The 18,354-nt window shown below is 36.5% G+C and overlaps 1 long non-coding RNA gene across 1 annotated transcript; it reads right to left on the reverse strand.

Annotated features, from left to right (window-relative positions):
* Positions 1 to 1,273: 1,273 nt before the first annotated feature.
* On the reverse strand, positions 1,274 to 8,416 carry LOC108449124. The gene is made up of 3 exons (XR_001865240.1): positions 8,324 to 8,416; positions 5,188 to 5,275; positions 1,274 to 3,912 (listed from the first exon to the last, which is right to left on the reverse strand). It is a non-coding gene; the product is annotated as an uncharacterized LOC108449124 (long non-coding RNA).
* Between the last annotated feature and the right edge of the window lie 9,938 nt (positions 8,417 to 18,354).

Raw genomic sequence — 18,354 nt, forward strand, 5'->3', positions numbered from 1 at the left:
AGAAACTTACAAAAATTAGCAGGCTTTGCCCCCTGAATGAGAAGATGCTGTTCTGGGACCTAGGCACCACAGAGGCTGGGAGGGGAGCGAGGTGAAATACTGTTCCATGAAAACCCTGAACCGTAGTGCTGGTAACAAGCGGCCAGAAACAGCAGCTTTTTAGCCCCACAAGCTGTGTTCCAAGTTTTAGTCTGACCAAGATGTATTTCCCATCCCTTGGAGAGCCTAGGAGAAGGAGTTGTACCATTCTCCCAGGAAAAGGGTACACATAACCACAGAGGTTTCCTCAGCAATTTCCCTCTCCCTCACTGCTCAGTGAAGTCAGCCTGCACAGTTTTTCCTGATTTACTTCCTCCTGTATTCGGGGATCTGGATTACCTTTGCACAACCCAACCCCATCTGGAAGTGGTGACCTAACCCCAATAAGACCCAAACTGTGAATTGCTCAGGTGCTGAATATCAGCATCTTCTCCACCTGTGTGTTTATGTACCCCATATGTATGTAAAGATCTAATAACCATGTCAGCAGCTATGCTTTGTGCATGTTCAGCTAGGAAGTATCCAGTGAGATCTTAAACCTGATTACAAAAAGTGGTTGAGAAAAATGAATTTACCAGATGTCATGTTTCATACTTTTTTAAATGTAGGTAGCTGAAGCCTGCTTTCAGAAAGGAGGACTAGTACACTTCTGAGCAGCATTACCCAATGTCTTTTTGCTTCAAACTGTGCCAAGAAACTACTGGTACAAGATAAATTAATTTCATCTTTGACTGCTTTGTCAATCATCGTAAGATATTAAATCACAATAGAAAAGACATTGTTATACAGTGATTATTCTCCTGGGATATCCTAAAACAGGAAGAGCAGTCAAGAGTTTCGTATAGCACAGGACAGTAATTATCTCATGACAAGTATGGTCCCTGGAGATCACTTCAGAGCTATTTTAAAGGTATTGTAGAGAATAGTGTGTATATATGTTGTACTAGAAGATGACAGAGATGGCACTTTACAGTCACAAAAATGAATTCTAGCTGGCTGTGAGGTACACACTGATTAATTTAAAGTGTTAACAGCCAATTGAACACTTCTTCAGTTGAAGCATATTTATTACAGAGTGTAACAACCAGTTAATCACACTTTGAAGCTGTGGCATAAGAAAGAAGTTGGAAAGAATCAACCATCTCTTTTTTCAGTCATTTATTTAGCTTGATATAAAGCACTTCCTTTTTGTTTTTACATCTTAAAACTACTTTGAAAATGCAAGGACATTTTTCCTCTTTTAAAAAAAAATTAACAATACACCATATTTGAGACAAATGAAGAATATTGCTAAAGAAGGATTGTTGAAGCTATGGTTGAGGTCTGGGGAATGTCAATAACTGACCTAAATTGAAATCAGTTTACAACTCTTGCAATAAGCTATTCAACCACTTTGCCATATGCTTTATTCCTATATTACAATTCACATTTGCTTACACAGTTCTAACACTAGTCTATTTTAATATCCCTGGAAACCTGCATATGGTTACTGTTTCTCATCTTAATGCAAGGACAACAACTAAAGTATTTTTTCTTTTGTCTAAAAATTTCCCTTTCACTCAATAGACTTGATCTCTGTTTCTCTCAGAATAAACTATGTCATACATATAGCACTTGTGCCTGAGTGTGTGTTTATGTGTAGGAATTTTTTTCCTGAGCTATCTGCTCTGCTTGGAAATGTGACCTCCATGAAGCATACAGAAAATTGAATATGCGTAAGTACTTGCATACACACTTTTTGTGTGAAAAAAAGTCTTTAAAAATTACCATAATAATTGAAAAAAACAGAAAATTAATTAAATTATAATACACAAGTATTGATAGGTCAGCGCTAAGCAGACTAAAAGCAAATTCTGTAACTTGATGTTTAGAAAATGATTATTATAAAATACATCCCTGTCTGCAGATTTAGGACAGGCTATTATTCTTACTTTTATCAAGAATCATATGAAGACAAGCTTAGTAAACACCTGTGGATGCAATATGCATTCTCCATGCATAATAAAGTCAGGGGATCAAAGAACTACATTGCTGCAATATTGATTACTCTTTTGCATACCATGGAAATAAAAAAAAGTTGTCATAAGATATTTAAAATTTTTGTAAGGTCCCCTGGGGCATATGCTGATCTTAAAACGGGACAGGAAAAAAAAAGGAAGAATATGATTTTGAGAATATTATTTACAAATAATATTTATGAAGCGCCAGTGAATGTGTATTTCCTTCTTTTTCCTTTTCTGCAACTAGTCTCACTAAGATAAAAGTATAGAAAAGCAAACCTTGTTCCCAGTATTCTTGTCACATTTTTAATAAAGGACTAAAATATGTATTAATTTCTAAGGAGCATAAGGACACCTTAACAGAAATAGAGAACCTTTTACAAAGGAAGAAATCAGAAATTCATGCCAAAAATGGTAAAATTCATCCTTGGAAAAGGGCCAGCACATAGTCCACATCCCATTTAATTTTAATATGACAACTTCATTGAGTCTCATGTAATGTTGTGCCCAATGTCTGCTCCCAGGATGAATTTCACACAGGATAATGGAATATAGAACAAAGGCCAAAGAAAGCATTTAGAGCTGTAGTGTTTACAGCACATATATAAAGAATATTCTGACTAGACATAAATAAAGTTTGAAGCAGCATCACTAGGTGCAGCTGCAGGTTAATGTTCCAAATGAACCAACAGCAGGTTTTTTTCATGTCCTGAACTTAACTGCGAAGGAGGCACTTGCTGTGCCCATGCTATTCTCTTAACACTTACTATTCCCTCTTTAGTATTCTCTTCTTCAGGTCTCCAGTACAACACATCAGGCATTATAACCCACTTCCCCTACAACACATCCCCTGTGTCTTTGCAAAATAAAGCCCTGCTTACAAAAGGCTAAAGATCACCTCCAACAGACAACTTGGGATCACCTGGGTTTCAACTACACAGTTTAACCTTCAGTTAAAGACCAATCTCTGAGAAGAGGCATTACTTTTTTTTCCCCCAAAATCCCATGGGTAGTTTCTGAAGGCAAATTCCACTGTTCATGTGTAAGTAGAAAACAAGAGCCAGAAAATGCTAGTTTTAGGAAACAGAATGTTTTCTATATTTTCTAAGAGAATTGAAGCTATTTAAAAAGCAGCACACACACACACACAAAAAAAGAGGTTTTTGTTAATAAAATGGATATGTTCACAATCCATATATTTTAATTTAAATTAATTTTTTTGTATCTGAGTGGGATGAAACTTTTAAAAGCCTCTCAGCTTTACCAGTGGTGGTGTTTCATTTTACCACTGTTTGTAATTATCTATTTACACTAACTTAACAAATGTGGCGCCTCCAGCAAAAAAGCTAAAGGTTGATGAGAAACAGAATGAAAAAGCACCTAAATGTTAGACTAGTCAGCAAGATTTTCAAGTTTGTTAAAATTAATACAAGCTATCATTAGAGTACTCTACAGTTCAGTGCTTCATAAATAGGAAAAACAAAGCATTAATGTTTTTTTGTAGCTTTCAGCTTGACTTTTATGGGGTTTCATCTTCCTCTAACAAATCAGGAGGCAGAACAGCTCATAAAGCTTCCAGTATAGGCCAACATTTTAATAATTCACTATGTGCATCCTGAGCCACTTACAACTTGAACGCATCCAGAATGATTGAAAAAATATCTTGTAATTACATAAAATACAGCAACCAAGAACAAAGAATTATCTCTCTCTGTTCTAGTGTGAAGGTGGATACCTCTTCAATATTTTGCCTGCTTCATTGACTGACCCAGTCTTGGCAGAGCAACATAAAAAACTTTCTTCACTTCTGTCTGCTGGGTCCCACATGTACTGAAGAACAGTAGGGCTCCTTCCAACTGGCGGTTGATATTTTCTAAAATGAAATAAAACGTCAAATTACAACTTTATAATTTATGCAGCAAAAAGCATGGCAGACTGCTTCAGACTGAGGCTGCTTCAGAAAATGACATTGTGGGAGAATCAGTGCCAACTAACTTCAAATTTTGAAAGTTTATTCAAAATGAATGAGTGCATTACGTACCATATGATTTTATCAGGATAGAAGGTAATTCCCACAATGTTTTAAGTCATCCACAACCTTAATCAGTTGCTGTGAAGCTTTCTCGGTGTGCCAAGCAATTAAAAGACTTGGGAATATCAAAGTGGGTGAAAGGATTCTTTGGTAAAACACTGAGTTACTTAAATATTATTTTAAAAAATTTGAAATTGTCAATGATTAATTATTCAGAGAATCATAGAGCATTTCTTAATAAAAGTTCTATGGAGGAAGGCATACACCTCTTACTCAGATGCCTATATTACAATCATATCTTATTGCACTAATAAATATTTAACTACCTTGACTCACAAAAATATGTAAAAAATCATGGAAAATTAAGCAAAAATAAGCATCTGGCTACAATTCCAGTTGGAAAAATAAACTATTTCATTTTATATAATCAATTATCAAGAGCTATTAAAAGCCCCTGGTCCAACTAGGGACTGTTGAACAGAGAAGGAAAATATTTGGCCTACATAGACCTGAAGGTATTTTAGGCTCTTTTTGGTGATGCAAGGGTTTGACAAAAAAATATATACATAGAAAACTGAAAGCATATAGTTTTAAAAATGGACATAATAGTTTTAACTTCCACATAATGTTTGTAATATGTACTGTCCGGATATCAGGACTTCTTTTTTTTAATGAAAGGTTCCAGATTCTAAAACAAAGCAAGAAAGATGGTTTTGGGTTCTTCTGAAGTTCTAGAAATAGCTAGAAAAATGAGTGTCATCACCTTTTTTATACATAAAATGAAACATTTAGAAGGAGAAAAAGCATCAGATCAATCCAAAATTAAATTTTTCAGCGGCAATCTGAGAACTCCCATGCAAGTCAGCAACACTTCTCTGCTCTGGAACTGCAACACCAGATAATTAATTTTTCCATGTTCAAAGTCACTGTTTCTAAAAAGCATAAATGAAAATAACTATTTTTTATTTTCTTTCAGGTATGAAAGGTATGTTAGAGGAACTGTAAACATGAATTGAAACTTCAGCTTACTTTTACTGGCATTTTACAAGGTTGCAACAGATAAAATAGGATCTAATCTTTCTCTTTTTGGAGAGAAACGTCAACAGTTTTCATTACCCAGAGCTTTTCCAAGCGGGATCTTTTTCTTCTTTTCCATTACTTGAAGAGGAATTTTTCCACATGCTTTATGCAAGTATTTTTATCCCTACAAATATTCAGAGGCCATATGAAAACAGAATCAATCTCAGAAGAACAGAGGCATCAAACAGAGTAACCAAAGTCCAGATAAGTGTTCCTTACTGGTAAATGTTTCCTCCTCAATCAGTCCATGACTCAAAATTTGTGCCACCTTCTGCTCAGCTGTGTGTTATGATGTAACCATTCATCAAGGAGGAAATCCCTAATTTCATGAAATACCCACAAAACGGAATTTTAATAACAGATTATGAGAACTGTGAGAGATTCTGACAGCAAGATTTGTACTTCTCTGACAGCAAGTATAACTGAGACTCAAGGGTGCAACCTGTAAGAAAATGTCCTTTCTCCCTGGTTGAGAATGATGGTAGGGCCAGTGAGTTTAACTTGTTAATCAATTTGGATTTACTAGTATGGAATTCCTTCTTCTCTAGCCTGCAGAACAAAGATAAGTGGCAGACAGAAAGCTATGAGGTACAAAGTTTAACAGTGAAACAAAAAATAATAATGAAGAATAAACTATGCCATTTCTACTATAATGAAGTCTGTTTGGCTTCAGCTTTAGAAGCAAGCTATTTTAGGCTCTCTAGTGGTGCAAGGATTTAGCAGACAATGAAATATATATTAAAAAACTGAAAGCAAATATGTGTAAAAATGTCCATAATATTTCACTCACTGATATGCTTTAATCCTGGCAAGGATTATGGAAAGGATTTATAATTTAAAATTTAATATCACATTGGCTTATAAAACCCCTGATTTGCTTTGGTATATATAAGTAATTCTAAAAAACCTCACAATACCAATCACCCCCAGGTTTTCTGATTTTATATCAAAATGAAACTGGAAGCTTCTGCTTGACCTCAACTTGTCTCATCAATTCTTTCTCAAGGTCTGCTCTCTGCACTGCTTCTCCCTGCTGACAGCCTGCCAGGGGTCATGGCCTCCTGCCACCAAAGTCCCACCTGAACCAGGAGTGTCCATCTACTCCACAAGCAGAGCAAGGGGAGAACCTTGTCTAGACCCCAGTCATGGACCAGTCGCTTTGACCACTCTTTGGTCACAGTCTCTGAAAAGCTGCTCTTATTTGACAGGGTGCTGAAATCGATATGAAAACATGCCCTGGTTATGGTTTGGACGTTAAAGAGCCGGAGCATTTCTTCCAGCACAGAAATACCAAGTGCCTCGTGAGGTGAAGGCAATAGCTGACAGGAGTTTCTGCTGAGTGCCATCTTCTCGAACTGTCAGGCACTGGCTTTATTTGCAAATCTGTGAATCTCTACGAATGCTACAGGCAAAAATCCTTCCCCTGCGGTGCATCTCCGACATTCTCGTCTCAGGACCTTTAAAATCTAGGCTTTACAGTATTTTCTCATTAATTTTGAATAGCAGAGCACACAGGGAGAATTCAATTTTTCTACCTTGTCACTGCCCAATAAATGAAATTCGCAGAAAAAAACACCACAGAGCCCAAAGTCCCCTAACAACAAAGTGTTGCAATCTGAATTTTCTTTCATTTGGGAAGATGTAGTTATCTGTGAATAAAGACCTCATATTCCCAGTAGTGATCATTTCCACAAGATTTTTGTGTCAGTTTTTCTGAATTTGAGTATGTTGTAAACTTAGGACAAAATACTCCCTCAACTTCGTATGACATCAATACAGCTTTAATGAATCTGACCCACTAATTCTCTGCTCTCAAAGCCACCACCTCTGGTGCAATGAACTGACACATTGTTTAGCATACATTTTTTAAATCTCATTTAATTTTATAGTAGATTTTTTGTCTTAAAACCTTACCCTTTTATTGAGCAATTAAGCTGCGTTCTCAGTCAGGGGAAAGAAACGCTCATAAAGTAGAAATAAGCTAAGCAGTAACTTCTAGACAGAAGTTGCATTTTTATTTCCTCCATCATAATAGGAACAAGTATTTGCTTTCTGAAATAAGATGCAGAGTCTTCTAAAGAGCTGAAAATGACAACTGATTTTTTAAAATTTTTTTCCTAAAGTGAGAGGAAGGTTAGAGCTCTTGGAATAACAAACTGGTTCTGGTATACGGGCCTTACCAGATCAGTCAAATAAAGTGAACAAGAGTTGTTGGAATCTTTTCTACGACCATTTTGCTGACTGATGGCTGTTTTCAATGCATCACATACTGAATTTTTTTCCAGAAAACACATTTGTTTTAACACAAATATTTTAAAGGTAACCTTGTTGCTGCCATCAAACTAATAAAATCCTGTATCAGTTGTAAACTGTTCTGATTTTAAAGCAAGGTTACTGGAGACCTCTTTGTGATGGTTCAATGACTACTAGCGAATTTTTTAGATGAAGTTTAGAAGCATAAAACATTATGTACAGTACCTAAGTATGTATTGAACTATACTAATTACAAAATTAGGTTTTAACAAATGTGAATTTGAAGGAGATTGCTATTCGTAAGACAGTATCAGTGGTTTTTATTTCACTTATCACCTCCATTCTTATTAAGTTGCTCTGGTAGCTTTAAAGTATGTTTTTATCCACCCTGAGCAAGAAAGAAAGAATGTACTCTTAAAATAATCACACAACACTGTCTAAAATATTAAACACCCCACCAATATGTAATTCATTTGAAGAAAATATTAAACCACAAAAATATATACTGCTAATCTCTGGAGAAATTCTTTCCTTTTTCACTGTTAATTAAATGTCACTGAACAAATAAAACAATTCAATGATATGTCTTCTAGAAAACATATTGTTAAAATATTGTTAAAATATATCTATATTATGGATACCTACATACTTAAGTTACATATTCAATAAATGCAAAAGCTTTAAAAATAATTTGGGTAGAGAAGACATCCATGCAGAAACAGAGTAGGCAGAAGTATATGACAGGCTGTTGTAAGATGCAATAGCAAACAGCTTTATGAATATATGTACAGTTCTGGTGTCCCCAACATGAGAAGGACATGGAACATTTGGAGCAAGTCCAGAAGAGGCAATGAAGTTGATAAGAAGATTAGAGCAGCTTTGCTATGAAGACAGACTCAGAGAGTTGGGGTTGTTCTACCTGGAGAAGAGAAGGTTGGGTAGAGACCTCATAGCAACCTTCCAGTGTCTGAAGAAACCCAGAGAGGGACTCTTCATCAGGAACTGTAGTGATGGTCAGCTGAAAGACAGGAAACTTAGCTTAGATATATAGACAAAATTCTTTACTGTGAGGGTGGTGAGGGACTGGAACAGGTTGCCCAGGGAGGTTGTGGTGATACCAAAACCAGCTGGATAGAAACTTTCTAACAGTTTTGAGTATTAGAAAGCAGGCATTCTTTATTACAGCGTGCTGGCCACTTGGGGGATCCCTCCTCCATTCATGTGCGACAAGTGTTGGAACTGAGTTTTTATCATACACGTTGGTTACATACTCACTAGCTACCCCACTTCCTTGACTTTATTTTACATAGTCACACCCTTAAGACAGAAGTCTGGCTCATAACTCAGAAGTCCTTGGGTGGTTCTTTGGGGGTCTGTCTTCAACCTCTGGAGTCCTTTTTAGGCGACTGCTCCTCAACCCCTGCATTTGAGTGAGCTCAATATTGTCATTCCATATAACTTCTGCTTTGTCAGCCTTGCAGAGCTGAGCAGGCACCCTGCTTGCATTTTGCATGATTTCTGTTTGCTTAAGTTGCATCCTTTATTTATTTCTCCAAAGTGGTGCTGTTGTGTTCTACTGTCCTTGAGAAGAGTAGAGGTTGTGCTGTTCTACTATCCTTATCAAATGAGTAAAATGCTGTCGTGTTCTACTGTCCTTATCAGGGATGCTCCATCCCTGGAACTGTTCAAGGCCAGGTTGGATGGGCCTCTGAGCAGCCTGGTATAGTGGGAGGTGTCCCTACCCATGGCAACGAGGTTGGAATTTTATGATCTTCAAGGTCCCTTCCAACACAAACTGTTCTATGATTCTATGCTTAAAAATTGGCTGAGGCCTGAATGCCAGCAGAGATATGCTTTGGTATCTGGAAGAATCCCAGCACCAATAGCATAACAAAACTAGTATGTCATGCTCTTTAATCTTTATGTACACGTTACACAAATGAATTATTATTTTGATAATGCAACTTTCTCTGGGATTATAATCATAGTCCTTTCTAAAGAAAGAATCCTACTGACTTCCGTCCCTATCTGAAAAGCAAGGCCACGTGAAGCTGCTGCACCATCCGAAAGACATTCCATTACATTAATTCTTCTGAAGCATCATGAGTGGAAGTCGCAAGAAGGTGCTTTTATTCATTGTTATGCTCTAGTTTACAGCAGATTGAAATTTTTTTGACTATCAAAACACTTTTTAACAATGGATACTGATTTTAATAAATCAAAACATATCAGCAAAATCTATCTACTTCACTGACATATAGGAAAAAAGTTTTCAAGAAGTCAATTTGAAATATAATGGTATCTTTCATTTTGAATATTACATTAAATCATGAAATTGAAATATTTTAGTATGCCATACTAAATAGGAGTGCAATGTAGTTGCAACAATGCTATTGCTTGAAGTGTTCCAGTAACATCAAAACTAAGCACTTAAAACTCAAGAACAGGCTTTTTTCCAGTATACTAAATACTCTGCACTAATCATTTTGGAAGTATCATTTTGAATATCTTTCCAAAGATATTTCGGCTGCATGTTCCAACTTAGAAAAGAAAAAATCAAAATCACTATACTTATTTCTGATGAAATAAACATTCCAGATTTTGACCAGTCTCAACTGGAGCCATGCTCCAGTTCATGCTTCATCCCTTTTACAGAGCACTGTACTGCTCTGTGTGGAAAACTGAAGACTTGTAACACTGAACTCTAATGACTCTTAGATCAATAAAGCACGGTGACATGCTGTACTCCCAGGTGAAAGGAAAATTGAGCTGGCAATTGACATCTCAGATCTGCCAGTTCCTTACATTCACAGAGACATTATTATTTAGTTTGGTTGAAAGCAATATTCTAATATAACCAAAGGTCAGGGTTGAGTAATAAATCTGAAGCTAGAGTCAGTTTATCATAATACTGTCATGTAAAAGTCACAATGTGTAAGTAAAGGTCAATTTTAACAAGTCATATTCAAGTATTTTCTCCTGTGGGGTATGGTAAAAAAATCCTCTTCTGTGTTATGTGATAAGTAAATACTGAAAGGTATAACAATCACTAAATAACATATATAAATTATCTAGTTTTGATCCTGTTGTGTATCAGATTTTTAGATTGCACTGCCATTCCAGACTATTGTTTTAGTTTTTCAGCACATGCCCAAGTTCACCTTACCATACATTGTCCTCAACTGATAGCCAGAAAGATTGTTAGCTCATTCTACAGGTGTTTCTGTGGGCTTCCAAGGTTTCCTTGCTTTTTGTTTTACTGAAAGCATTGAAGGATTGTCATACTATTTAGGAAGAGCTTCACTTAGTAAGCAAGCTGAAGAAACACTACGTGCCTGTAAAGCAAACTTTTAAATTGACGAAAAGGTACTGCTGTACCTTTCTGTCAGCAGAGTCTAATGATCTAAAAGCAGCACTCTAGTCAAGCAGCTGAAAATATAAAAGCCTTCACATGCCATTTCTCCTTAGGACAGCACATTTCAGCTGGAAACCTCTTCTGTGAATCAAGATTGCTATCCAAACCTACGGTCTTGAGAAAATAACATAAATGTGGGAGCTGTTTTACACTGAAAAATTGTGTGAGTGTTACTGTTTGAATAATGCATCTTGACAAGAACTAAAAATATGATCCCATAACAAGCAGTAATACAATATAGCCTCATGCTCTGTAATAGAATACAATTGAATCATGTAGTAGCTGGGTCAAGAAATATGCAAGACCTGTGAGTAATTAGTGTGTAAACTACTAATGTAAGCATGGTTGGTTTAAAAAAAAAGGAAACAAAACCCTTCTAGGACACAGATTACAGTCAATGTCCATTCTGGACTTCTTACAAATTATATTTATTATCAGAGATCCACTGAACTCTTCCACTGCTGTAGATATTTGTATCATAATTGCCATTATCAAACCTTTCATGAAGGTTTGCCAAACATTGTTAATACTCACCAGCTTTTTTCCTTCCCTCTCCCTATGCCTTACCAGAGTATTTACTACAGAGATGGCAGACATCAGCAAGAATTCAATGTATGAAGACTATGCCCACTCCAATCTGTTATTTCTGCAGCAGAAGAGGTTGTACACAATTTATTTTATTTTTTATCATGGCACATTTTCTTACACAGAAGAAATTTTCGGAACTCTTCCTTTTCACTTTCACTAACCTAATCATACAAACATTTTCTTCCTAATCATATATGTAACTTTTACACTATCTGTAATTATTTAATTATTTAAATTGAGCTGCATACATCTACCAAGACTCCTGACTTTTTTGTGCAACATCCATTAGGGGTACTCATAAAAACAGGCCATAGTAAATACCATCTGTTGTCTTTGCTTCCCTCCCCATCTTGCCCTCAGGTATTTGTACACATGGATGGTATTTGTACACACTGAGCCTTTTTTCTCCAGGCTGAGCAGTCCCAGCTCTCTCAGCATCTCCTCTTATGAAAGGTGCTGCAAGACCTTAATCATCTTCATGTGCTTTGCTAGACTGGCTTCACTTTTTCCTAGTGAGGAGACCTGAACAGAGCACTCCAGACGTATCTCACCAGCAGAGGGGAGAGGAATCATCTGTGTTTTCAAGATCATTATTCTACCCATAAAAACTAGGAAAACCTTTCTCAAAGGGAATTTGCTTTTTGATATCTTTTCAATATCCTTATATTTGTGCATAACGTAATGTTTTGCACTTCTTGGCAATTTACTCAAGCACATTATTAAAGAAATTATTATTACTTAGAAAGATGCTAGTTCCCCTTGGAACTTCTAGAACTAGCTAAGAATTTTGTCTGCATGTTTATTAACCCCAAATTTCTTGTCCCTACAATTTGCTAGATACTTTACCTCCCATGATATCTGTATTTTACTTACTGCATCCTGGTTTTGCAAAGGATGCTTTCCCCCTTCTTTTTCCTCACATACATGCACTACTCTGAAATCTTTACATGAACTAAATATTTTTCGCACTGTTAGAATTACTTTTCAATCATTAAAGTAGTCTCAGGGATGAATAGTAGTAAAAGAAAAAAGATTAACACAAGTTTTATAACAAGTTGTTATAACCCATATTTCAACCAAAACTCTTGGATGAAATATGCTAAACTTCTGCATACCATATCATATTTGTATTCCTTTACAATTCCTGGTTTCAGACATAATCAGGACCAATTTAATTGCAAACATAGTCTTAATGGGGAAAAGTAAAACATTAATGGGGAAATAAAAGCCATCACATGAATCAAAGAAAATACAAATATGAAGAAAAGTTATAGTTACACTTGATGCTCTCTGGTGTGTTTGTAGTTTGTGTTTCTTATGGTTAAACAAGAAACAGCTATTCAGACAGCTCTAAATATTCTGTGCAGTAATCTTATAATTTATGGGTACCTGCTGGTTACCGTTACATAGTATTTTGAATATAATGGCTTAGCTTTAGCTTATTGCCATGCTAACCACTGCAGGCTCCATTACCTTTCAAGTACCTATCATAAATGCTGCCATTAGCCATAGCCTTCCTTATGTGATGCTGTTCCTAATTTTTCCACATTCAACAATTATATCACTGTTCTTCATAATTTCACCTGTCTTACTGAAGAAAAGGTGCCTTTGATTCTAACTAGATCAAGCTAATTTTGGTCTTGCTTTCATTCTACTTTCTTTTATAACTAAACTGCTTTTGATTCATGTTTTGACAGAACTCAACTAGAATGCCAAATTCTACATTTCTTTCAAGTGAAGGGCATTGAATCAGGTTAAATGTGGGAATACAAGCTTCCTAATTATGTATGTTACCACTCTGCAGAACCATTAATCTTTTAAAAATAAAACACTTGTGCTGCAGAAGGCACTGAATGGGTTGTTGGCTCTCAACAGAAAACATGAACAGTAATGTAAATGCACAGTCACTGTTGCAGGGGGAACTTTGGAATGATTTGGGCTTCCAGCTTTCTCATTTTTGAGTAAGACCCAGCTACTACTGCTGAAGAGCATGAAATTGAGCTGTCATTACTTACTCATTGTATTTTAGAGAGCTAAGAATCATTAGGAATCAAGGATGTGAGTAATGAAAATTTGAGAGTTTATTTGTATCAAATTCTTACTGTTAGGCCCTCTTTCCAATTTAGTATTATTCAAATTTGTTCAAAATTATTCAAGTATACTTTATTTTTATGAATTCTTCCTTGTATGTCAATATCACAAAGGTAACTTTCATCCTATTCCCTTCTCACAATGATCCACTTCTAAGGCAATCCTTAAACTCTAATTTATCTCTGATTCTCAACAAGCATTTTAAGACTATTCACCCCTTCCAAATATGCTCTGCCTTCAGAAATCAAAGGCAAGCTTATGCTGTTTGAGATTAGCCCCTTAAAGGGTTGTTTTGGATGGCTGAAGGTCTATATAACTGTAAAAGATTTAGGATTTAGCAGTTCTCCTCCATCATTTTAGCTTCAGGTAATCTTTAGTTAGTCACCTATGGGCACTATTACATGGGAAACTGAATTTCTTAAATTCAGCAAGGTGGTTCTAGAAGTGTTATTTTAAGTTGCCTAAAGCTGGATAGACATTATATTAAAAAAATTTTAGTAAGGTAATAAAATACCACATAATGTAGACTTGTAGATACACTTCTTAATTGTCAAAAGAGATAAACTTGGCCATACTGGGCACTAGTTAATATTGGCATAAGAAAGAGTAGCTGAAGTGACTTAACTAATTTTTTAAAAATTTTATTGGGAAATACACAGAAGTAGAATTGGAGTATAATTTAGTCTAGCATTCAAGGATGTCGTTTTTAAGAACAGGAGAAAACGAGGGATGAAATATCTCCAATATGAGGGCAGGTTGACAGAATTGGGGTTGTTCAGCCTGCAGAAGAAAGCTGGAGAGGGATTTTTGACATGGGCAGGTACGGATCGGACAAGGAATATCGGCCTAAAACTGAAAGAGGGCAGGTTGAGATTAGATATTAAGAAGAAATTCTTTACTGTGAGCTGGTGAGGTTCTAGAACCGCTTGCCCAAGAAATGAATGCCCCGTCCCTGGAAATGTTGAAGGCCAGGTTGGATGGGGCTTTCAGCAACCTGGCCTAGTGGAAGGTGTCCCTGTCCAAGTTGGGAGGACTGGGACAAGGCGATCTTTAAGGTCCCTTCCAATCCAAACCATTCTATGAAATGATGACTCTCACGGTAACCTGGATAATGAATTAAATAGTGTCATCATTTTAATTTTAGTGTAACAAGGTAAAAATAAATCCAAAACAGAGTACCATACCAGCTACCAGAAAGAAAATTAACTCTCTTGTGGATCAAACCAGGACACCCGTGGTTTGACACCAGTGCCCCAAGACCCTCACAACTGTAATATTTATAATGTGATGGGACATTTTGTTCTCTTCCACAGACTACCTAGACAAGTGTTAGGTCTTTCTGAGGAGTGTGAAATCACCTACTGCCTTCATACTACTTATTCTGGTATCAAGATTTGAGTAGTAATGCACTGTATTTTTAAATTCAGATGTCTAAGTGGAATTTTATGGTACTAAATTAATGCTCTGGGTCTCTAGTTCCACTAGCACTGCAAGATAAAACATAATTTTTAGAACTTGAAATTTGGGATTCATTTCAGGTGTAACCATTTAGTTCTATTTGTAGAAAAATCCTATGATTACCTATAAAGCCCAACAAATTTACATATTTTCCCCTTCACACTTAAAATAATGTAGTGAATTAATTGTACAGCCTTACTTATAAGTAGGTTTTTCATTGAAGCCTGTGAATGGGCATGGTAAGAGAGCAAAATAAGACCCAAAAAATTACTTAACTGTATTTAGGAAGTTCATAACATAAACATTTTTTTTCCAAACTTACCCTGAAAATACAAGCTAATTCTTAATGCACATATTTGTCAAGTAATGCATGACTGTTCTGGCAGGCTTGCAGAACACTTTCAAATGAAGAGAAAGGTGGGACTGAAAAGAAAGCCCATTAGTTAGCATTTTTAGTATCTCAGATGCAAAGGACAGCACAGACTTGTAAACAGCATTACTACAGTATCCCTAGTGCAAAACAAGATGTGGAAAAAAAAGGAGGAACCCAGAAGATTCCTTCCACACAAACGTTGTTAAGGAAATAAGTGGATGACAGTACACAAAAATCAAGTCAATCTACTTTGTCTTATAAATGTTCACTCCACTCATTAAACACAAAAATTTAGGAGTTATATATGTTAAAAAACAGGTTACAGCATAGCATTTGCCCTAAGCCCTGCTCCAGGCACCTATATTAGTAGCAGAATGACATCTAGTTTCATCCAGAGCAGCCAAACTGTTCCACCCGAGCACAGGCTGACTTAAGCATCTTACCACCCTTTGCAAACCCAGTACTGGAACCCCTCCAGGGTTTAAGATTTTCTGCATGATGTTGATCATTTGATGTTGCTGCAAGGACAGAAGAAATATACAGTGGCAAGCTTGGGCTAGTTGTACATCTGCCTGGCTTCTACAAGCAGGAGTGCTTTTTGGCTCCTGCACACAAATTTTCCCCTACAGCATCGTAAGCACAATTTTGTATTCCAACAGCTTGGGCACAAGACAAAATTGGGAGTAAACCACAGTTCTGTACAGACTATACCCTAGTATCAGAGCTTGATCTTATAGAGGTGACTTGATTTTTCCCGTAATTTATTAGGTAAGTTAATTTTTGTTGATGTAAGAACTCCCTCATTGTTTCCAGTAACAAAAGTGAAATATTCCTGGATATGAGTAACTGACATTGAATATGATCCAGGCCCTGTCAAGGCATAAAAATATTTTACAGATATACACTATTTAAACCCTTCTTGAATGTAGCATACCCCCTAATGTAAACATTAAAACTAAAGACTTAATACCTCTCTTACAACAATTTATCAGAAAAGGTAGTAGAGCAGCTACTCTTCAACTTTTGCTCTCAACATGTAAAAGATGAATTTTCACATTATTAAAACTAAGACCTATCAGTGTAACTGCTTCAGAATGTCTATGTTGTGACCATAAATTTACAACTGTAGTACTGTTCCAGGAGTTTATCTATGATGTTATATAGGAATAGAACACTATATAGACACAGGGTGTTATCCCCACTATGAATTTCTATATATATAACTAATAATGTATTATACACACATACTGCCAAGTGTCTATACAGCAGATATACTCTCGTAGAGTTAAATAATATGAATAAAAACGGTCTCATACCTACCTGAAAACTTCCACTCTGTCCTGACAACCTATTACGTAGTATCAGACTAGACAGCAATGAGAAATGAGATAATAATGGTAAGATGAAAATGAAAAATAGCAAAATACAGTACTGGAAGTCCTTTTGGTGTTTTATCAGTGCAATTACTGAAAGTGTGTATATTTTGTAAAAGACTGTACAACATGAAAAAAGACGCTAAATGTGTGAACAGAAAATAACAATGTCATTTGGAAATTCTTCGTGACGTGTATAAATTATAGGCTTTCTTTATAGAAAATGTACACTCTTGTAGATTTCGCAATTATGGCATTAAAATGCATTAAAAAATGATGTCCAGCATTCTTCACAATGTTACATACACGTAGGTCAATACATTCATAACAAGAGAAGTGGAAATTTGCTCAGATAAAGAGTGTCTGATGAATGACTGTAGTCTTCCACACAAAATCCAAGAAAAGAGTTGCATATGAACAAGAGATAAATGAACAAGCTTAGTGGCTTCATTATGGAGGATACAGCTTTGGCTATGCTAAAGCAGCAAGTGTCATCTAAAACAGATGTTCAGTACCAGAAAACTTCAATGTTGAGATACTGGACACCAGAACAAAGATATCCTGCAGTCTCTACATGATGTCACAGAGAAAATATACCAACACTTCTAACCTTGCACCACTTGTAATCACTAACACTAGGAAGGAAGACATCTGAATCAGGAGTTGGCTGAGTTTTCCAGCAGTTCAAGTACAAAATTCAAGCACCAAATTGCCTCAAATTCTGTCGGGGTCTCCTCCCCCGCTGTGTAGCCCTGGGAGAGGGGCCCTGAGGGCACAGACACGGGGTTTCCCTGCCCCTGCTCAGCCTCGTTCCCATTGGTTGGTTTGTGTTCCCTGCGCGGGCAGAAGGACCCTTGGTCCCGTGACTGGAACAGTTCCTGGGCAGAGCTCCGGCCATGCGGCTGGAGAAATAAACATCTCTGAAACATCTACCAAGAATCTGTCTGTCCATATATATTTCCTTTCCACGGGATTCCTGGTTTGATATATGTGTGTTACAGTAATCCCCACTGCAACAAAATTCCATCTTACAACAGCTTAATTATATTGCCTTCTAAAGAAGTTTTTGATCTTAACGTTCCTCACCAGAGAACCATGCATGATCCCAATGTTCTAACAGATCTGTTGTGACAGACATCATAGAACTCCCCCTTTGGGGAGGTACTTGGGCATTCCCACGTAAATCTGAACTTAAATTAACCATTGAACTCTATGTTTTGTGGGCTTTCCCCACCCCTGAAGGATCAGGACAGTGATCAGCACTTTGATGAACAGACATCAATATTGCAACAATCAAGTCTCGTCACTGGATCTTCAGGTGGTGATATTTTTCTAGTCTTATGCTTTCTTTTCCTTATACATTTTCTTAAGTGTTATTTTTAGGCTTTCATATTGCGGTACTTCTATAGATAATAACCAAAATGGCTACATACGTTGTTTCCATTGCAACCAAACTGTTCTAAAATAAATATATATATATTTATAAGCACTGATCATTCAGTTTTGTTTCACTCTCATCTGCAGCAGGGAATCTATTAACAAGACTTGAGCTACCCTTGCCTTCAGGGGCAGGTTGTAATGGGGGAAACACGTGCAGTTCTCCACTCCTCTCACCTCTGAGGACAGCATCTTCAAAACAAGTGGCCCTCAGG

Source organism: Corvus brachyrhynchos, unplaced genomic scaffold (genome assembly GCF_000691975.1).
Source record: "Corvus brachyrhynchos isolate BGI_N302 unplaced genomic scaffold, ASM69197v1 scaffold17, whole genome shotgun sequence".
Classification (NCBI taxonomy): Eukaryota; Metazoa; Chordata; class Aves; order Passeriformes; family Corvidae; genus Corvus; species Corvus brachyrhynchos.